The following is a 23,609-nucleotide window of genomic DNA, read 5'->3' as shown; positions in this document are numbered from 1 at the left end:
GTTGGTTTGTGCGACGTGATGTCCTGTTTACAGAGCCAGGGCTGTGTATGAATGGGGTTTTTTTCCCGAGCACACAACTTCAATTATTACACACACACACACACACACACACCAGCTCTGCAAACCATAATTTTGAACATTTATTTTAATGAGAACGTCTTAATTTGGTCTTAGGGACGGGGCCTCGGTGGAAAGGGTGGAGCAAACAAGTGAAAACCACCATGACAGTCTGATTCAGCTGTCAAGCAAACACACACACCTTAAACTCACAAGGGTTTATTTAATATTGTCACATCAGTATTCTATGAATAGGAATTTTTAATAAATGTCCTTGCATTTTAGTTATCCTTTTAAAGTCCAACAGATACCATAGTCCTGCGGACTGATGGATACGGAGGTGAGGTTTTACCGTTTAAAAAAAAGTCTTAGTTGGCAAAATGTTCTAGTTCTTATTGGCCAGCAAGTATATATCAAGTTTCTGTGTGAGCTGACTGTACTGCAGACATCGTCATTTTAGCTTTAATAAAGCACACTGTGACTGCAGCAGGTTGAAAATCACGGCATTCTGCAGCAATTTGAAGTGCCATGTTATTGCCTTTACATTACACATTAGACTTTTGTCATGGGGCATGGGGGTGTGGAGTAAATGCTGGGAAAATAGGCAGTGACTCTGCTGTCCTGACTTTAGAGCGAAAGAGCGGGGGTCTCTTTATTAAGTGTGTATTTAGCACTTTGCATGTGTGTAGTGTCTCAGTGTAGGTGTTTTTTTCTCTGATGTTTCATAACCTAAAATAATGAGGTGGTGGGCGGTTTAATGCTGTTGTTGTGTGTTAATATAGATGTGTTGTAGTCTGCCAGTAGCTGGCTTATCATTAGACACCCACCTTTACTTCCCACATACACACACTTACCTTGAAAGCCTAACCTTTCTATGTCGTTCTCCTGCCACTCTGTTCAGCAGGAAGCTCTTCACATCAAGACTCTTAATCACAGTGTCACTTCTCCCTGGGAACTGCTGTGTTTTGGGAGAGAAAGACAGAAAGGAGGAGGAGGTGAAGGAGAATTCATGGCTCCCAATTCTACAGTGATTCATTTCTAACAGGCGGGGAGGCCCGCAGCTTTGTTTTCCAACAAAACCAGCATTGTGGAGCCTTAAATGTGAAGCGAGGAGTTAACATAGAGGCAGACAGACATGGGCAAACACACACACATGCACACACTTACTGAGTGACATCAGGTAAATCCAAATACAAAAATGACTGACCTGGGGATCTTTTCATAATAATAATAATAATGCATTTTATTTGTAACGCACTTTTCATTTAAAAATATCTTAGAGTGCCACAGAGCCAGTACATAGTAAAAACATAGTTTAAAACATAGTAAAAACAAACTATAATAAAATAACTAGTAAGCATAAAAAAAACCAGTGAATGAACAGAAACACAAAATAAATAACTTACAGTGATTTAGGTCAGAAACACCTTCCTGAATAGAAAGGTTTTTAGGCCGGTCTTAAAGAGACCAGTGTCTGTGTTGCCCTTAGGTGGTCAGGGAGACTGTTCCATAGGCGTGGAGCTGCCGAGCCAAAGGCCCGGTCGCCCATGGTGCGGAGCTTGGTGTTGGGGACCCGGAGGAGCGAGCTGTTTGAAGATCTGAGGGTGCGGGTGGAGATTTGGGGTGTGATGAGTTCTTGTAGGTAGGGAGGTGCGTGTCCGTTTATGCATTTATGTGTGAGTAGTAGGACTTTGTAGTCAATCCGGAATGAGACAGGGAGCCAGTGTAGTGAGTGCAGAATGGGTGTTAAGTGCTCATACTTCCGGACTCTCATTAGGATCCTGGCAGCGCTGTTTTGGATGTATTGCAGCTTCTGGATGTTCTTGGCAGTGATCCCAGTGAAGAGTGAGTTACAGTAGTCCAGTCTTGAGGAGATAAAGGCGTGGACGAGCTTCTCTGCATCTGACAGGGTTAAAGTGGGGTGGAGTTTGGAGATGTTTTTGAGATGATAAAACGAGCATTCATAGCATTCCAGTGGTTCCCTTACACTTGTTTAAAGCAATCTGCTGGAAAAGGATTGTTTGAAAAAAAACATTGTTAACAACTTAGTCATGTTATCAATAGCACCAATAAAGAATGTATCTTTGTCGGCTTAATTGCTATCAATGGATATTCAGTGATATCAGTGTCTCTAATGTCTGTTGAGAATAAATCTTCATAAATCCATTTTAGAATAATGATGGAATGGCAACCAGCCAGTCTATTTTGTCTTGCCACAGTTTCATAATGAACCAAAAATATTTTTCTCAGCAAGTGGGGAATGGAGCCCCCTGCTCTCGGCGCACCTGCAGCAATGTCGGCAACCCATCAGACTTGCCAGGAAACGCATTTACGCTTTTACGTTTTTTACTTTTTTGTTGTTTCATCACCATTCATATATATACAATCAATGTGTTTATGATTACATTATTTACTAGACCTAAATAAACTTAAATAAAAACAAAATGATTGGAATCAAATTATACTAAAAGTACCAAAGGTAAACGTATACTCATTAAGCAGAATGACCCATTTTAAATATTATATTTATGGTAGGCCTATATCACTGATGTATTAATATGTCAATGTCCCTCTGAGATGCAGTGGACAAAAAATATAAAGTTACATGAAATAGAAATGCTACCTCAAATTTGCACTCAAGTACAGTACTTGAGTAGCCTAAATGAACTTAGTTACATTCCACCACTGCTAGAACACAACAGTGTGTGTGTGTGTGTGTGTGTGTGTGTGTGTGTGTGTGTGTGTGTGTGTGTGTGTGTCTGTGTGTGTGTGTGTCTGTGTGGAGTAAGCAGCTGGGAATCATCATGAATTAGTGATATTTGGGTGCCGTGTTGCTTACTGACCAGGAATAAACCAATATGGGCTTTTGGCTGATTTTAATATTAATGCCAATATTCATTTACTTTTAAATTCAAGGAAACAAATCTTGAGAGAAGCAGTGATTGCCTTCAAAACATCTTCAATGTCCACACGGGCATTTCAGCATCATTTTCGAGATGATCTCCGTCCAGACTAAAACGGCTGAAAATGAATATCACGTGACTAGTCACGTACACTGGGCATGCGCGTGGGTGCCGGTGTAGACAGGAAGTAGATTGGTTGCTTAATTAAAAAAAATACGACAGAGTAATAAAGTAGTCTTTAAGAATGAAAAGTCGTGTTTGATACTTAAGATCTTCTCTAAAATCTTCCTCTATAAACTCAAACAGACACATTTCGTGGACCCTACAGGTCTTGCTCTCTCTCTCACACATCAAATTTACTTTAATATTAACATATAGTTTACTAGATTATGGGTCCATAAATGTGGTCAACACAATTCTCTCACTCGTTCCGTCGGTTTCGTTGTCTGTTCTCACTCGTAGCTCTGCTGGTGGCTGAAGTCTCTGTCGTACTGGAGAGCAATCCATGTTTTGTTCCTTTATAGTTTATGTGTGTGGACTTCACGATAGTTTAAAAATAATAACAATAATAAACAATAATAAGAAAAGGAAAGTCCTCCGTTTTGTGTCCGTTCTCCTCAAAGCCTCTAACCGGGACTTCAGACGTCCGCCGCTCTGTAGGTCTCATAACGCCGCTCACTAATCTCTACAAAAATGCAGACTTTAACTGGACAACAGCTGCTAGTAAAGACAACAAGGTCAACAACGCCTGTAATCAGTTATCCATGTTGAATTAACCTGGTAGTTGATCGATAATCAAGACTGTTGTTCGTGATTTTCCGGGAAAGGGTCACGTGATAGGGGCGTGACGAATCAGGGAAGGACACTTCGTGACTGCTAAGAACCAATCAAGTAGTGAACACGTGATCGTTTCCAAATGTATGCGTTTATGCCCTCCACACAACAAAGCAACTCCGGAGTTTTCAAACGTATCTGTCCTCGGGAGCGTTTCCAAACTCCTCTGTTTTCGGTGCTCAAAAACTCCGGCGTAGTGTGGACGCTCAGTGTAAACGTAGCAAAACATATGCGTTTGCAAATGGAAACGGAGTAATGTGGACATGGCCAGAGTCTCTATCAGCAGGACACTCACTAACGTTACGTAACGTAACACATAACAGTTGTTTAGTAGTAGATAGTAGTTTACAATGGATACATTTACCATATTTTGATATATATTGATATCAGGAGGATAGGATGAAAAAGCATCAGACTTTGACATGGGTGACCACTGTTTTTTAAAGTGTCCTAAACAGTCAACACTGTTTTCTTAACCACGACCATGATTGTTCTCGAACTTTAAAGAACCACATCTTCATCTAACCCTTATCAACTTTTTTTTTTTTTTCTTAATCCAACCTAAACCTTACCTTTAATGGTGACAGATCAGGAAACTCTCATATGAATATCTATATTAATTTTAGAAGGCAATGATAAATCATGTTGTCCTGCCAAAAGGGGCATCAGATTTAATATCTAATTCATAATGGTGTGGACTGTATGTAGAATGTATAGGTAATGGAATGGTTGCCGCTGCAAATTGAGTCAAAGTGGACTCACTTGATCTCAGTGCTTATGAAGAGCCTCTGCAATCTGCATTGCTGAACTATAAATGGACATAGCAACCCTGATTCTGCTCAGTGTGAGTGTTGTTAATATTCTGTCTTTCAACAATATCTGTGTATGGTAACTACAGTATAGGTAAGATTAGAGAAAGATATGGTTCTGGTTAAGAAAAAGGTGAACATTAATCGATGTCCTGCATAAAAAGAAGATACATCCAACAACTTGACGTCCATAATCCAATAACCCATGTGCATTTAATTCCTATGAGTACGGCGAGCTACTGTACATAACCAGAAGAATAATCCAGCAGTAATCCGGGTCCAAGGCAGTAAATTAAGTGCACTGCTTTGATTTCTTAAATAAGGTTTCATATTTGACTTCAGTGTTGATTTCATTGTCAGATATATCTAATAATATATATTTAACCAGGAAGTGGCTACATTTTATATTTTATTTTTACCAATGCTTTTTTATGTTGGCTGCATATCCTGCCTCTTTTGGGCTGAGGTTGGCCTGCTTGTGGCTAGCCTGTGGAGAACAGGGTTGGGCCTCTAGCTCCACACACACACACACACACACTCGCAGAGTAGAATGAAGGCTAGGTTTCCTGCTCTGAGGAGAAAAATAACATTGGTAATGATAACCTGCAGTTGCTCTCTCTACGGGGGCAGCCAACACACACCTACACACACACACACACACAGAGGTACATTCAGACTTTAGCATCAATACTCCTGCCCTACAACACTGTGTCCTCACTTCACTTGCAGGACAACTAATCAGTCAAAGATGCATGTGTCTCACTGACTGTCCTCTCTTCCTCTAATACATGAACACACACACACACACACACACACACAAATTATGAGTAATAAACTCAATGCCCCGTTGTACCCTCTGGACATGTAAACTCATTATGTATGAGATCTAATGAAGCACATATTTTTAGTAGCTGGGAGCTTCCCCACTGTGACTCAGAGGTAGAGCGGGTCATCCTCTAATCAAAAGATGGGCAGTTCAATCCCTGGGTCCTCCAGTCCCACATTACTCCCGAAGGCTGTGCCATTAGTGTGTCCATCAGAATGATTAGATTACATCCTGATGGGCAGCTGGCACCTTGTATGGCAGCGTGGGTGAATGTGAATGGGCGGCAGTGCTTTGAGTGGTCAGACGACCAGAAAGACGCGATATACTGTAAATGCCATTTTACTGTCCACAAAACAAAAGGGCAGATCTTTGGCCCCACTGATGGAGATCAGGAAAAAAATCTATGCACTTCATCCTCTATAATATTTTGTTATACCATCTCCTGTCCTCATGTTTCTGGGACAGCGTCATATACACACATCATATATATGCATGTTATATCTAAGATGGATTACATAGGTAGTTTGATGAAAAGAAAGCAAGCACAGTGACTTTCATATTACCTCCTTCCTGCATAGTGAGGCCATCTTGTTTAGGATGCAAACAGTAGTGCAAAGATTGTAGTGCAAAGAACAACAAACGAACAGTGTAACGGTGTTATAGTCGTGTGAATGATTTGGTCAGAGGTGATTTCTTATAAAGTCTTATTGCAGAGGGCAGGAATGTTCTCCTGTATCTGTCCTTGTGACAGCGGAGCTGGATCAGTCTGTTGGAGAAAGTGCTCCTCTGTCCCTGCAGTAGGTGGTGGAGAGGGTGGTCCGGGTTATCCAATATGGATGATAGTTTCTTCAGTGTCCTCCTCTCCACCACCTCTTCCAGATTGTCCAGTTTGCAGCCAATGATGGAGCCGGCCTTCTTAACCAGTTTGTTGAGTCTGTTTGTGTCTCCGGCTCCAATGCTGCTCCCCCAGCAGACTACGGCGAAGTACAGTGCACTGGCCACAACAGACTGGTAGAACATCTCCAACATCTTGCTGCACACGTTGAAGGATCAAAGTTTCCTCAAGAAAAAGAGTCGACTCATCCCCTTCTTGTACACAGCGTTGTCAATGGAGACACCCAGGTACTTGTACTCCTCCACCATGTCCACATCCTATCCCAGAACTCTCAGCGGTTGTGGAGCCATCGTCTTCCTCCTGAAGTCGACCACCATCTCTCTGGTCTTGGCCACGTTCAGACGCAGGTGATTTCTACCGGCCCACTCCACAAAGTCATCCACTACTGCCCTGTACTCCTCCTCCCGTCCATCCCTTATACACCCGACCACTGCAGAGCCATCAGAGAACTTCTGCAGATGGCATGACACAGAGTTCTACTGGAAGTCAGTGGTGTATACGGTGAACAGGAAGTGAGACAGAACAGTTCCCTGTGGAGCTCCAGTATCACTGACCACCGTATCAGACAGCACACGGCCCAGTCGGACAAACTGTGGTCTGCCTGTGAGGTAGTCAGTGATCCAGGAGACGGTGGACGTGTTAACCCCCACCACCCGCAGCTTCTCACTCAGCAGCAGTGGATGGTGTTGAATGCACTGGAGAAGAAAGTGATTCTCACAGAGCCATCGGCTGAAGGCTGCTTTCTTCTTATTAAGAAGAGCTTTCACTGGTATCCATGGCTTGTTGTTGGGAAGCAGTGTACAGTCCGGGATGGTATGATGGTGTGTTCACAGAATTTAATGTATTCTGTGATGCAGTCCGTCATGCTGTTGATGTCCTCCCACTGCTGCCTCTGCATCAGCTGATGGAGGAACAAACACAGCGACAACAATGGCGGATGAGAACTCCCTCTGCAAATAATACGGACGCATCCCCACGGTCAACAGTTCAATGTCCGGGCTACAGAAACATTCCTTCACGCACACATGGCCGGGATTGCACCACCTCTCGTTCACATACATTGCAATCCCACCACCTTTCTTCTTACCGCTCTGAACAAAGTCTCTGTCCGCCCGAACAGTCCTGAAGCCGGGTACGGCCGCACTGTGGTCCTGGAAATGCGAGTGAAGCCATGTCTCGGTGAAATGATGCTGCATTCACGGTACTCTCTCTGGGACTTTACCAGTGCACCGAGCTCGTCCATCTTATTGGCCAAAGACCTCACGTTCCCCATTAAAATCGCAGTACCAAAGGTTTGTATTTCCTCCTCTTCGCCTTCAACTTAGCGCCAGCTCTGCAACCCCGCCGTCTTCTCCGCAGTTCCTCCGGGATTTCAGCCCTCGCGCCGGGCAGCAGCAGCGGTTCACTCACCACAATCAGCTGATCGCGAGAGTACACAATGCCCCCAGTCCATTGTGCGTGGTTCTCCGTTAACAACAGGCAAAAGAAGTAACAGAAAAGCCACTAGAAAAGTTGAATGTACGGTCCATTGCCTGACTGTCACTTAAACAAACAGAAGAGAGGAAAAAAGTGAAAAAAATAACAAATTAAAACACACACAGGAAGCTGCTGCAACAGGCTGCCACAACAGGTGGCCACTAGCACGGTGCCATCATGCTTAACAATAAGTCCCTTTCTGGAGATCTCATTATTATTGTTGTTATTATTGTTGTTATTAGTGTTATTATTTATTTATTTTAATCTCAATACAAATATTGTTTTCACACCCAGTCACACCTCCTTAGCAATCCGCCCCTCTTCTTTTTTTATACTGACGTGAAGAACTCAAACATTAAAATTGTTTGATGAAACTTGGGATGGCACCACAAGCAACTACAGGTAATCCGTTTCTTAAACTTCTTAGACCAGGGGTCTTCAACGTTTTTCAGAACAAGGACCCCCAAACTGATGGAGAGATGGAGCAGGGGCCCCCGACTATATATATTGTATAAAATTGTGTTTTATATTAAACTGGACCTAGTGCCATGTATAAACATACCTTGTTATTGTGCATTCAATACTAAGCTATTCAAATAATACACAGGTTCATATATTCATGTTTTTATTTTAAACATGTGTAAGGCACAGTGGGTAGGGTGGCCGTGCCACTGCCATTTATAAACATACCTTGTCAGCTGATACCAATGCCAATATCAACATTGTCTGTCAATTGCATGATAATCATGCATATAAGCTATTCAAATTGACGTTTCCATTTTAAACATAAATGTGGAAATGAAAAATGAGTGATGGCCTATTAGTGCCACTGCCATGCATAAACATACCTGTTATCTTGCATACAATACTGAACTATTCAAATAATGGACAGATTCATGTTTTTTAGTGGAGTTACAAAACGATCCATTTTTGCTCATAACAATGTCCAAACACTTATAATAACATACTGGCCTCAGTAGTTGGCTATTGTGGATAAGAGATGCAGTGTTTTAGCCAGGAATATCTTGCAAAAATGATTGCACAAGGATTCGTGGGTGAAGTAAATGTTGTTGTTTTTTCATTTATTTATTTTTTACAATGGTATCTTCTTTTCAAATAATATTGCAGCGTGCGTCCTTGTGTCTGGGATCTTAGTCAGCTGGGGACTGAATAGGCTCTCGGTCAATCACGGGGAACCTGACAGAGCCAGCATGAAACATGCAGCCTCGTGATTGGCACAGCAGCAATAGGGGCGGGTCCTCCTCTTTGTGTGCAGGAGGCTTGAAGGGACAGGTCCAGGCTAGTCTCGTGCTGTGAGTGAACAGGTGCCCAGCTTGAGAGAGCTCCTGTGTGTCGCTGAATGTGTGCATTTCTGACTGAAAGATAACATCTTCTGCCTCCATTTATCTATGCGGTACAATATGTTGGATTAATGTTAATGTGTATTTAAAGACATCTAAATTTGCGGAAAAACATTGGGGGGGGGGGGGAAATGTGAAAAAAATATGAAAAATAATCTAATCAACCAAAAATTTCACGACCCCCCTGCAGTACCTCCGCGGACCCCCTAGGAGTCGCGGACCCCCTGTTGAAGACCTCTGTCTTAGACAATGCACATATTGCTTCAGGTATGCCAGTAGATGACGATAATGCTGGCAGTCTGTGTTCTTTAAGGTGTCAATGAAACGTGGAATTCAGTTTTGAATAACACATAAATTAGTTTCAAAACTATTAGTTAGCAAACAGTTATCAAACTATTGTATCTATCTTGTACTGCAGGGAAAACAGTAGAATGGGCTGTGGTCACTAAACAAAGTGATCTACAGTAAAAGACATGTGGACTTGCACATATTTATATTTCATTGTCCATGCTACGTCTTGCCAGATGAAGTTGTGTTGTGTTGCAGCAAACTTTGAGCCAGCTTTGGGTTGGTCTTGCGATGGATTTGTTGGATATTTGTTGGATATACAGGTCCCAGTCCCTGCCCAGGACCCTACATATGGACAGGTGTGCTTTACCATCATCATTTAAAGCTGACTGTCACTTCAGCTGGAAAGGAGCCAGGTATTGGTTTCTGCAAGGAAGCCTCAGAATCAAAACAGAAAATTAAACCAGTTTTACTTAATATTTCTAGATGAGGTTCTGGGTGAAAACAAGCTCCAGAGGGCAGCTGATTAGACAGACGTGAGGGTGGTGCATATCAGTGCTGCAGATAGTTAGCACTGATACGCACCTCCGCAGTGTTAAAGAATAATTCTGGTTTCTTACAATGTTTTTTCAGTTTGACCACCACTCATATTGGTGATAACATCTCACACAGAAATAATGATCCTGTTTCAAATTGAAAACCTGCTTTGAGCTCCTGGACAGTTTTTAATGTGAACGCCGGTGCAGGAAGTGTTGATGATAGCTTTACAGCCATGAAGAAAAACTGAAAAGTAGAAGCCATTGGAATCTATTAACGAATGAGGAAAATATTTCTGTTGGAAATAGAAAGTGAGAGCATCACTGTAGAATGACATATTCTACTGATGGATTTATTGTTGTGTAAATGTATATTATAACGAATGCATCAAAACAACAGGTCAACATGGACAAAGCGTTGAGTTGAGTTGAGAGTGTTAATCACATTCTCTGCTTGTGTCTCACCTCTTTAAATTTCGCAAGAAGTACATTCTACTAGAAAGTGACAAACCCAGATCGGAGCAATGCCCTAAATTTGTCTGTTTTCTTAACACAGCAATTACAACACATATTATTTCAGACCAGCAATGGAAAATGATCTTGGCTTTACATTGAACAATCAATAATTTAAAAACTAACCTAAACACCCAAAACATTCATTTTGTTTCCTTTATATCCCTTTATCCCTGTGTTACAACATATTTATGTGTTCATCCCTGTGTTACAACATATTAACGTGTTCATCCCTCTGTTACAACACATTAATGTATTCATCCCTCTGTTACAGTACATTAACGTATTCATCCCTGTGTTACAACACATTAACGTATTCATCCCTGTGTTACAGCACATTAACGTATTCATCCCTGTGTTACAGCAGATTAACGTATTCATCCCTGTGTTACAACATGTTCATACCTGTGTTAGAACATATTACGCGTTCATCTCGGCATTACTCTTTCATGTTCTTCTGTCATTCAACTGTCATAATTTGATGTCTGACATTTTAGCCCCCCCCCCACACACACACACAAACTGCACCACAAATAGTCATGGCAACAGATAATTAACATGAAACCAATATAATATCAAATCTATAAATATAAATATATAAATCATATAAACCAATGAGGGCATTTCCCTTCAGAAAGTAGAGATGGAGGTCAAAAAATATTCTAGCCAAGTTCTCATGAACAGAGCTACCGCCGCCTCACATTTGGACCCATCTGCAGAAGCTTATTTAAACCATCACAGGGCCATTATGGTAGATCATGCCTTTCGTTACCTGGCGTGCCCTTTTCCTCCGTCCCTTTGTTGAGTTGGCTGACTTTTATTGTTCTTTCTTCGTTATTTGCACTCTCCATTTTTGCAGAGCACCAAGAGAAGGAGGTGTATTTCATGTACCCACCTTTAATTTCACTCACCTGCTGTGTTCCTCTCCCTCATACTGATAGAGACTGCCCCTTTTCCCAACACTTAATCGCTGTAAGGATAGTGGACTAATGAGGGTTTTACCTGTAGGGTCTCAGGTGCTAATCCCTGCTTGTGGCTTAAGGACTAGCCGAGGACTCATTATAGCCCTTAGACCGTCCAGTTTAATAAGAGTCTGATAAAGGGGCTCCCTGCTGCTCTTTTCTCACTAATAGTCTTCTCACAATCTGACATGTCGGACCTTCTGACCTCTGATGCAGGACCTGCAGTTTGTTGAAGTTTAATGCTGGAGCTGCTGTCTTTCTCCTTTCTTTCTTTTCCTCTCTATCTCCTCCGCTGCCCCTCTCCTCTGGCCTTTCCTGAATGATGAATGAGGTAGCATAAATAAAAAGCTGACTGTGGTAGGGAGAAAGTGAAACAGGTTGAAGCAATCCCTCTACAGCCTGCATATTTGTCCTGAATGACTTTTCAGTCCACAATACACGAAAAGAAGTATAGCATGACTGTTGAGGACATAGAGTTGGAATAGGAGTCCAATGGACATTCCCATTCACTTCGACATAGCAGGATCATCAGAGTGGTTCACTTCCTTGTTAGGATTGTAACGGTATACTACCATATTGAAATTGACGATTATCATATCGTGTACATTTGGTCATCTATACTGAATGATAAAAAAGGGATGTTGATTCATCTCTGCTTCGGCTGCCGCGTCAGCAACTCACTTTACGGCCAGCTGACTTCTGTCTCCATATCAACCCTTTTTTTTGACCCAGTCAAATGACCATGGCAAACAGTTCTCTCCTATTCTATTTCTATGGTTGACACTTCATGTGTACAGTAGAGCCCAAACCATAATACAGTATATCTGAAGCGAGATCAGATATGTCTACAATTACAGGCCAGATTGCTATGGAATAGCGGGGGCCTATCACGCCGTCCCTTGTGCTGCACTGGGACTCTCTTACCAGGTCATGGTCCATGTGATTCCTGCATACAGGCAGCAATTAAAGCTCTGTAAACCTGTGGTGAGGAAATTCAAGCAGTGGACCAGTGAAGCTATGGAGGATCTTCAGGCATGCTTAGACTGTACAGATTGGGATGTTTTCAGGACTGCTACCAACAGTCTGGATGAGTACACAGAGGCTGTGACATCATACATCAGATTCTGTGAGGACAGCTGTGTTCCAACAAGCACCAGGGTGAGTTATAACAACGACAAACCCTGGTTTACAGCAGAACTCAGACAGCTAAGGCTGCACAAGGATCAGGCATTTAGGAGTGGGGAGAGGGACATGTATAAAGAGGCAAAATACAGGTTTAGCAAGGCGGTAAGAGACGTTAAACGACTGTACTCTGAGAAACTGCAACACCAGCTCTCAGTAAGTGACTCTGTAACTAGTGTAACCAGCAAAACACCATAAACCAACCTCCTCAATGCCGAGGAGGAAGTGTAAACTCATATCGCATATTCATGGACTACTTTATTGCCTTTGTTCAAGTCCTGTAAAGAACTTGAACAATGAAACAAAGGTTGAATATCTTGTAAACAATTTCGTTTGGCTGCAAAATATTTATTCAAATGTAAATTTTGAAGACCTCCTGTTTCTAAACTCAAGCATCTAAAAACAAATTGTAAAATCTTTGTAATATCCTCAGACATTTTAATAGTGCTTTTATCAGTGAACTATTTGTGACAGTCACATGTGAAGAGTGTGCGTCTAGTTAAAAAAATTCAGCGATCCACCACCAAGTGCCTCGATCACTTTGCCCTAATTAGGTCATTTTCTCACACCGGCTTCATTACGTCAAGTATAAACTACACTTCACAAGGCCTTCTACCACACCAAGGAGACTCTCAGTCATGTTGGTCACGAGTAAGATTCTCCTTGGTGTGGTAGAAGGCAGTGTTATTGTATTGCGTGTTTGTATGCTTTTCAGTCTCTTAGACTCAAGTTCTGTGGACTGATGCAGTAATCTCTGAAGTTGAATACGCTGATTTCAGACCAAGTACAACCTCAACATGCTGTCTCACTCTTATTCAGATCTGCCACATTCTTTGTGCTCTTTCACTTACCCAGTCACTCTTCATTTCCTGTCTCTACTGGGGATTGTTTTATTGCTGACAGGGAAACAGTGTGGTGAGGTTGAAATGTTCAGAAGAAAAGGCTTAGTTTGACCTGGTCAGCAGAGTATAGTGATGAAAAACAATTCCTGTGGTGAAGGACAGTTATCTTACAAGTCTGCTGAATCGCTAAGGTTATTAAAAGGTGAAAGGAAAGATGGATGGTCATCTGGGTCAACTGAAGGGCCCAGGGTCCACACTGTTGGGTCAGCTAGGGCTGAACACCAAGGCACATGGGTGGAAATCTCAAATATCAACAATATAGCACCTGAATGTGAGAGAAGAAACAGTAGTATAAGTGATGTAATCAATATATTTGGCCAATAGATGTCCTAGAGAAAAGATTCACCTATAGGCTCAGAGCCCTGACTGACTGAGGCTAGAATTTTGTTAATCCTGGAACTTGTTTCCATTAGTATTACAACAAAATCGTCTTGAGATGTCCTGCTTAAAAATGTGCTACCAATGTACATTCAAAGGTAACCAATGAAAGCATGATAAAAATGTAGCCTGGTCTGTTCGGTGTAAGTGGTGTGCATATGCATTGACCTGTACAATCTCAAAAAAAAGTCTGCAGTGTCTATTGAATGTTTGAATGTTGGCGTGGAAGAATGTTTAAAATGTATTTATCTTTAAGACCTGCATGTTCAATTTGATTTCATCAACCGTTTTTTCTTCACTTATAGACCACCAGTTAAGGAGTGGTAGTTTAGGCAGGGTCCTCCTCACCCTGATAATCTGTCCTTTGTAACATACATACAGATAGAGTGACATTTGTGAACATTTACTGTTGGCTTCATCACTACATCACAGTCATGTACATTAAAAGCTGTGGAGGAATAGTAATTGGACTGTACTTGTATAGCGCTTTTCTAGTTATTGCAAGCAATCGAAGCACTTTCACACGATTTGTCATCATTCATCCAATCACACCCATTCATACACTGATGGTAGGGTACCATGCCTACTATCAGGACTAACTAACATTCACACACACTCCGTAGGCACAACTATGGCCAATTTTGCCTGTGTCTTGCCCAAGGACACGTCGACATGCGACCAGCGGAGCCGGGGATCGAACCGCCGATCCTTTGAGTGAAGGACAACCCTGCTCTCCACTTAGCCACAGTCGCCTCAATAGTGAAGCAGAAGAAACACTTTTAGTGGATGTGCTTGGCTGGTACTCATTTGGACATTATTCAAGGCTGATTACAGAAACAATTCTAGTAGTCTATGCATTCTGAAGACTCTCTCTCTTTCTCTCACACACACACACACACACACACACACACACAGCGATACATTGGATGCTTTAGTCGGCATGCAGCAGGCAGCAATAAAAGACAGTGAGTGCCTGCCTAATGAATTACAAGGGGCCTCCTCTCCCTTGGATTAGAGCAAATGTTAATCACTGCTTTTTAATGAATCTTCTCCTAATTCCCAATTAAGCCTGAGACTCACTTTGCCTGGCTTGTTGAAATGCACTTCCCCAGATACCCAGCCGCCTTCAGGCCAGTCAGGCTCCAGAGCCTCACACCTTACTGCAGCAGGAATAAGGGGTTAAGGAGGCTGAGCTCGTCTCATTTATTGGTCTCAATGTGTCATTTTGATGGACTTCTGCTTCAAAGCTACCTTTACAGGATGAAGTGATATGTCTTGAGCTGGTCATCTCTAATGCAAAGTTTGCTCACTTCAACTATTGCAGGTCTGCAGCATACACATCTCAGGAATTCTATGGCAACATCACTGGTTTAGAGTCTTGTCCCAGAACAGCTTTAGGTGAAGAAGAAAGTCTGAGTTAAAAACTAAAATAATTGAATATGTCATCATTCAATCAACAACCAATCCACTTTGTACATGGATCCCATACGTATAGAGCTATTTACCTGGGTAATACCAGTTTGCATGAGTTGAGCCTCAACTCTAAGTTAGTATCGACCGATAGCACAGTTCCACAGGAAAATATTCTGTGGTGGTTACACCACCTGAAAGCCTTAGTCAGTGTCTGAAGCATTCAGATAAACCTGTGCTCATGAACTATGTCTGTATAGAAACCACAATATGATGACAGATTTTACAACATGTTCTGAAGCACTAAATTCTAATATTCCCATTTGCCTTTGAGGTCACTCAAACTCTGAGTTCTTGAATGAACCCTGTGCTGGGGGCTGGTCACACTAAAGGGCATCTTGTTCACTTTGTAGACAGTACCAGAAGACAGTACTCTGCTCAAGTACACTACTGTAGCACTATATCCATTGAGATTGTTCGATAAAGTAACAATTAGGAACTGAGTTCCAGCTAGGAGATGAACCGGAGACTGCTGGTCTCTGCTGCAGCAGCTGTAATAGGATAGAGACTGGAGAGGCTAATAAAACATGGTACTGCCTGTCTCAGATAGTACTTATAGTGAATAGATGAGGAATGTTAATGTTTGAATTGAATACAAATGTTAACATACTGTCAGTTGAACTGATACAGCTAACCAGACGTATGAGAAACAGTTTGAAAAAAGCACTTTCAACAAATACTTGGCAGGTGATTGGATGAACCATCTGTCAATCAAACTCTTTCTGAAGCCAGTCGGGAGAAGAGCAATACAATCTTTTATATGGAGAAAAGCCTTCGGTGTTGTTCTTTCTCTTCTTTTTAATGAAGAAATACTCTCCAGTTCTTATAGAACTGATGCTATTGTAGCATCTATGCTAACCTCTTTAGGAGACGTTGTCATTTAGAACAAACAGTTGCCTCTCTGTCTCGTCACACACACCTAAGCCACGCCCCTAGCTGCCAGCTCCTCACAGGACACTGATTGGTCCAGACACAAACGCATAAGTTGAAGCCTGACGAGATGGATTTTACAACTGGATGTTACAGTTTATTTTTTATAGATCACAGATTTATGCTGTCTATATTGACCAATAAATAACAGTACAGAAATCCCAAATGACTATTTTTGAGAGAATTTCTGAAAAATATAATTAACTTCGTGTTCATAATACAGGCATGCTTCATCTCACAGCTTTACTGTGTGTCATTGGGTTTATTCATTACATTATAACCAATGTCACTTCCACATGACATTACTTGTAGAAAGAGCTGTTGAGCTGTTGGTGTTCTGGGATACTTATCAATAATGTTAATATCATCTGAAATACAGAGTGATATTGATTGATCTGCATTTGAAATGCAGTGTGCTTGTTTGTAATGAAGACGAAGTCAAACAGAGACAGTCAGTGTTTGTGTATATGAATGACATGACTGTTACATACTCACCATATTTGCTCAGCCTTCAGTGGTTTTGCTGCAGCAGTGTTTGTGCTCTGTGCTGAGAGGCAGTTCATTGGACAGCCATGCAGATGGTTGCTCCCTGCTCTCCAGTGTGTTTTATGTCTAGCACTCCTGTGGCATTTGTAGTTAATTCCACACTCTAATTGGAGAGCAGGCTTGTAAGCAGGAGCTTAGGCTAGAAGCGGTGATGTAGCATGGTGCAAAGCTGGTAATTGTAGTGCAGTCAGCGGGCCAGAGGGAGGCAGAGACGAATGAACACTGAGCCAGAGAGAACACAGCACAGGACAACTCTGAATTCATTACAGCTAACCTTGAACATTCTAATGTCCCACAGGCCAAAAACAATGAAGCATTGTCCATGTGTGTGTGTGTGTGTGTGTGTGTGTGTGTGTGACAACATATCCTGCAGTTTACCCTCATGTGAGTGCATGTGTATCAGAATATCGAGACAGATGCACACAGAGACCACATTGTAGTCTGCATGGACCTCAATGTCAGGACAGGACAAGAACCTGACTCTCAGCACAGAGGGAGACCCCCTCCAGACACAACTACAACAAAGCAACAAACAAACTTGGGTCACACCTCTACCTACACCACCTTACAGCTCTGTCATTCACTCGGCCAGTGTGGATCCTGGTTATACCTTGACCCTGGTCTTGCCTCCTGCCGTGGTTCTGTCACATGCATTGAATGTGTTGTAACTCTGTTATGTTGTTCATTCTGTACACATGACATCAATCACACTTCTGTCCATCCTGATAGAGGGCTCCCTCCTCTGTTGCTCTCCCTAAGGTCTCTCCCTCTTTTCTCCCTGTTAAAGGGTTTTTGGGGAGTTTTTCCTGTTCTGATGTGAGGGTCCTGGGACAGAGGATGTCGTACACTGCAACAAATTTCTCTGTTAAATAACAGTAAAGTGCTGGCAGCAGAGACGCCAGCTCTTTACTGTTATTCTACAGTACTCATACCGTGAAATGGCATAACAGCATAGTACTGTAAAAGTAGAATACAGTATATTTCTGTATTTTTTCAATCTACAGTATAATACTGGCAGCAGAGACGCCAGCAATGTACTGTAATTCTACAGTATTCATACCGTGAAATACTTAACAGCCTATTACTGTAAAATTATAATACAGTGTGTTTCTGTATTTTTTTCAATTTGCAGTCAAATGCTGGCAGCAGAGACACCAGCAACATACTGTAATTCTACAGTAGTCATACTGTTGAAATATTTCACAGTCTATTACAGTAAAAATGAATGCAGTATTTTTCAGTGATTATTTGAAGTAACATTCTGATTAAGGAGTTATATTACTTTAAATTCTCAGTGTTTACTGTATACGGGCAACATTGATAATACAATAACTCAATTTAACAGCTTAGAATATCTAAAATATCAATCCATCCATCCATCCATTTTCCTCCGCTTATCCGGGGTCGGGTCGCGGTGGCAACAGGCCAAGCAGGCTGACCTAAAATATCAATCTGCAATGCAATTAACATTACAACTTTATTTTTCTGTGGGCAACAGACATCTGCATTATCATGTAAATTATGCAACATAAGCAATAAACGACTTAGAAAGGATATAAATCAAACAAACGTTTATTTAACAGGACAGTGTCAACATAAATATCGCTAGTGTACAAAATAATAATAACCAAAATAAAACACTTGGACGATCCAGCTTGTTTGGCAGCGAAACAAGCCAAAGAGATTTTTTAGTAGCAAATTAAAAACTGCCATGTCTGCCTGAAACAATGGCAATACATTTGAATTCCTAAATTGCATAAGTTTTAAATTAAATAGTTGGGCTGAATACCAAGGTAACTAATACAAAAGAAATAACCTATAAAGAATAATTTGAGATACGTTGATGTTCTCTCAAAAAGTTTCGAATAGTGACAATATCTAAATGTACTGCAATGCATTCTCTACTGTCTGTAAAATATACATCAGTAAGAACATTTCGAAGATATGCATAATCAGCAACATTTGTAAACTATACTAACCTATGAACAACATTTTAAACGTTAATCAGTAAGGACATTTTGAAAATTAGCATTAAGACTATTTAGAAAATATACATCAATATCAACATCTTGAAAAAAATAAAGTGAAGGTAGGCTTGTGCTTTACCGCTTAAGATTACTGTGAGGTAGGTTCATGAGGAAAAGTCTGGGTGGTTGTGGACAGTCCTTATTTATAGAGGAATCTTCTGGGTCAGGTAGAAATGGCCATCACCTTGCTGGTGGTTGTTGTCTCCATAGATACATTCCAGTGTTGCCACTGTAAAACAACAACAAACAAAATAATTAATCAAAATAACTCTAGAGTCAGGAATGTACAATAACAACGTCCAATCAACGCTTATGTAGCTGATAATACCAAAGTGTCTTGTCGCTTAATATGTCAAAACAACATATGGAGTGAGAGAGTGAGAGACGAGAGAGAGTTCACTGACCTATATGAAGTCCCATTCAAAGTCCAGGAGGTTCTTCAGTAGTGAGGAGACGTGTGTATTGACGGTGGTAGACTTCTTCTGGACGATCACACCCGTCTTCTTGGAGACAACCTTGCCCCGTATGGCCTTTGTTCCTCTCTCTGGATTAATACCAATGAAGCGCCTAAAATCACAATAGTGTAAAATCAGAGACTGAATGAAAAACTATTAGGAACACTTTGTAGTCTTAAAGGGGTAGTTTCAATTTTCTAACATAAGGTGATATGAGTTACGAACCAGTTCTGATGTCATGAGGTATTTTGTGTAATTCCGGTGCTGGATCGGACCTTTCTATATCTTGGAACTATATTATTTGTTGAAAATTGCCAGTGACTGGCAGTATTACTTCGCACTGGAGCCAGTTCACATATTACGCCTCTAATAAAGTTCATAGGCAGCGTGATATGAGAATTGGCTCCACTGCATAGTAATAATCTGACGTAATTCAACAAAGAAAATATTTTTAAGATACAGAGAGATCGGACAGGAGCATCAAGCAGCAGAATTATCTTAATATATGTATGAATGCTTCATGTTTTTTTTGTGTGTGTTGTGGCTTGAAATGTTTTTGTTACCTGACCAGTCTGTGTAAATACCGGTAAGTAACTAATACCATCTTCTGCTAAAGAATCCAAACTATCCTTTTAACTGTGCAAAGTAATGATTTGTGGTTATTAAGGTTTCAAGAATAGTAATTGTCCAAAAAAATACTATAATGACGACAAGGACATTAAATGAGTCCTTGCCGCCTCTTCTTGGTATTGAAGGTTGAATATATAGTAAATCGCAAACACAGCAGCAAGTCCCGTCAAGAAAGTTGGTGTGATGCCCTCAGCTATAACACGGCCCTCAAGGGTGATCATCCAGCGTCCAGTAGTGACTTGCCCTGTTCCACCTGAAACTTCAAGTAATAGCAACATCAGAATGCCTCTCACCTTGAGTAAACGTCTGTAAATTCAAAAAACAATGGTCATTTCTAATGTGTAATATGTCTACCAATGACATGCATACCAGGCAGTATCAGGCGAGGACATGCAGGTAGAGTGAGGGTTGTCTCAACATCAGCTGTGGTGGCAGACACCTGTAGGGAACAGACAAAGACACCCATATTTTGAATACCATATGGTTTTTAAGCAGGAAAATAAACCACCTTTCTACTTTCAATGATCCCGTAACCATTCCCACCTTCAAGTTTCTTTGTTTCTTTGTGGCATTTGAAGCTATTAACAAGGGACAAAAGGCTATCAACTAGCTAGCTAGCAACAACCGCTACCAGTCTTAAGAAATGAAACGGTTAGCATTTGATTAAACGGTGACTCTAAAATGCATGTGAATACAAATGTTTGAGCTATTCAAATCTCAACCTCATTGATAAGTGACATTTTAGAATCATAGACTGGCTCAAACCTTTCAAACCTTATTTTCGGTAATGCTAAGTTACCTGTATGAATAACATACTGAGAGGAAAATAATATTGTTTTTAATTACCGTCTAATTTGTAGAGACACAACTGGATTGATGCAGATGAAGCAGGACGTCTTGTTGTTGTGTAGCACATGTCCTCTGAAGTCAGTCCTCCTCTGGAAAAACTGCAGATGTCCAAAAAATACTGTAGTGTACTGTAATTTAAAACATTAGGATACTGTTTAGGGCCTCTGTGCAGTTGCTTCAAATGGGCCAGCCCACAATGCATTGCAGACTACAGTACAAAAATAAATTGAATTGAATTAAATTGAACATAGTCTCAGATAGGCTGAGAGCGGGATCATCTCTGCATAGGACAGGACAGTAGATTAGATTATCACTGACCTCAGCCTGATGTCTTTCAACAGCCAGACCACAGGACAACCACAGTCCACCTGAACAGACCAACATCCAATCATGAACACTAAAGCCAACTAAACCACATACTATTAAAAATGCTACATATGGAAGGAAAGCAGCGTAGAAACGAACTAAGAAGAACTTAAGGACAAAATAAACTCACTGGAAACCAAGAAGGCCTGTGATGTCGACAACATCCTAAATGAAATGATAAGAGTCACAGACCTCATATTCAACTTGACTATTCTGAATCTCTTTAACCTCTGTTTAGCTTCCCCAATATGTGGAACCGAGGACTGATACCATCAGTCCACAAACGTGGAGACAAATTTGACCCCAATAACTACAGTGGGATCAGCAACCTCTGTAAAATCCTCTGTCTGATCCTCAACCACAGGTCTTACACGTCCTTACTGTGTCCTCAGCAAATCACAAATGACTTCTTACCAAACTATTGTACAACAGACTACATTTTCATCCTCAGCACACAAACTGACAACCAAATAAACACAATATCAAATTATTCTCCTTATTTGTTGATTTAAAAAAAGGCTTCTATTTTATTTGACTGTATAGTATCTGCTGTTGTGGTGTTGTGGATGAAAAACCTTTATTCGTGTACATAAAGTCAATGTACTCGAATAAAAAATGTCAACAGCCCAAAGCTGGAGGGTAGACAGGGATGCAGCTTGAGTCCAACCCTCTGCAGTGTGGACATCAATGACCTTGAGAGGGCATTAGAACAGTGTACAGCTCCTGGCAGCAGCACACACACTGAAGTCAGATGATCTGGTGCTCCTCTCTCCAACTAAAGCAGGGCTCCTTGATCCTGTCCACAGTTCTGCAGAGCACAGTTAGGACGATACCCTCTATTATCCAAATTCAAAAGAGAGCTTTGAAATGTACAGCCAGCTAAAAGAAAGTGACCCTGACATGCTCCACAACAAAGCCCTCACCCACAGAGACTCTGGACAGATGTCCCCTCAGCCAGCAGGTTCTGGGACAGAAACCCCATTAAACTAAACCTTATGAAAAGAAAACAGAAATAAAACTACTTGACTTGGAGAGAATCAAATAAAATACACAAAGCAAATGTCGTCATACAACAATCCGTATGATTTCTGACCAAAAACGTAAACTATTAATTTCTGGAAAAGATTGTGGTTTGGGTTCAAATAATTATGGAAGTGGCATAACTAAAATATGGAAGTTACGTGCGAATAAATCAGCGTTGATTTCTGGTTTCACATGGGGAACAAACAGCCGCCTCCATGGTGAAGGATATTTTTGTTTGTTGACTGACTTTTGAACTTCCTGCCAACTGTCATCAAGACATCAGAGATTTGCATCCCACCGATTAGAAACACATCATGAGATTTTGAAAACACGACAGCGAAAAACTTACACCAATGTGCAAAACAAAAGCAGCAAGATATGAATATTAAGAGCAAAAGCACAGCTATTCTCTTTGTAAGTTTCATTCTACACATTTGTCCTTACATATTTGATAACAATGCTGTAAAGTTACTTATTATATGTACATTTTTGGTCTTTATTTCACACAGACAGGCAGACACACAGACTTACAAACAGACATATACACACACAGACAAGTGCAAGCTTTGCAATAGGTTTTATTAGTTTGACTTAAAATTACACACTACGATCACAATTGTTAATCACATCAGGCAGGACTCACCTGAACAGGTCTCAAGACTGTCACAGTAGTGACACATAGAGACAGACAACCATTCACGCTCACATTCACACCAACATCTACATCTTCACCAATTAAACGAAGCTGCATGTCTTTGGACTGTGGGAGTAAGACAGAGAACCCGGAGATAACCCACGTTGACACGGGGAGAACATACAGACTCTACACAAAAGCGCCGTCGAGCCTGGGATTGAATCTGGGTTCCTCGTGCTCTGAGCCCACAGTGCTAGCAACCACACCACCGTACAGCCCAACTATTAACTAAAGTTGAATCGATTTTTATCAATTTATCATTCATCAATGATGGATATTTAAAGTGTTAGCTGAATTTTCACAACGAGGAATAAAACAAAGACTTTTTAGTATTCTTATAATTGTTGCAGCTCTTCATGTAGCTATTACTGTATATAAAGGCTAGAGCTGTACGTCGAACTATCTAAAGATACTCTGTATACAGGTCAGATTCTTCTGTATCTCTAGGGATGCGATTAACATGATCTGATTCACAAATATGTGAATATTAGGTTACTATTTTTACAGAGTTGGTTTTGTGTGTGTATTGTCAGTCCATATGAAGTTAATACAGTTGTCGAAAGGAAAGGACATTCTGTACATCTTATATGCCGCCCACAGTGGGCAACTGTGGCTCAGTGTAGATCACCGGCTCCGATAGTCCATGTGTCTTTGGGCAAGAAATGTGACCCTGGGCCACTTAACCCCAAATTGCTCC

The 23,609-nt window shown here is 41.1% G+C and overlaps 1 protein-coding gene across 2 annotated transcripts in view; it reads left to right on the top strand.

Moving 5' to 3' along the window:
- The window catches only part of fat3a (FAT atypical cadherin 3a), a 188,136-nt gene that overhangs the window by 94,721 nt on the left and 69,806 nt on the right, over window positions 1–23,609 (top strand). The window lies entirely within an intron of this gene.

Source organism: Anarrhichthys ocellatus, unplaced genomic scaffold (assembly GCF_004355925.1).
Source record: "Anarrhichthys ocellatus isolate YVR2014 unplaced genomic scaffold, GSC_Weel_1.0 scaffold167, whole genome shotgun sequence".
NCBI lineage: Eukaryota > Metazoa > Chordata > Actinopteri > Perciformes > Anarhichadidae > Anarrhichthys > Anarrhichthys ocellatus.
Note: the sequence above shows the minus strand (reverse complement) of the source record. Positions and strands in the feature narration are given on the sequence as shown.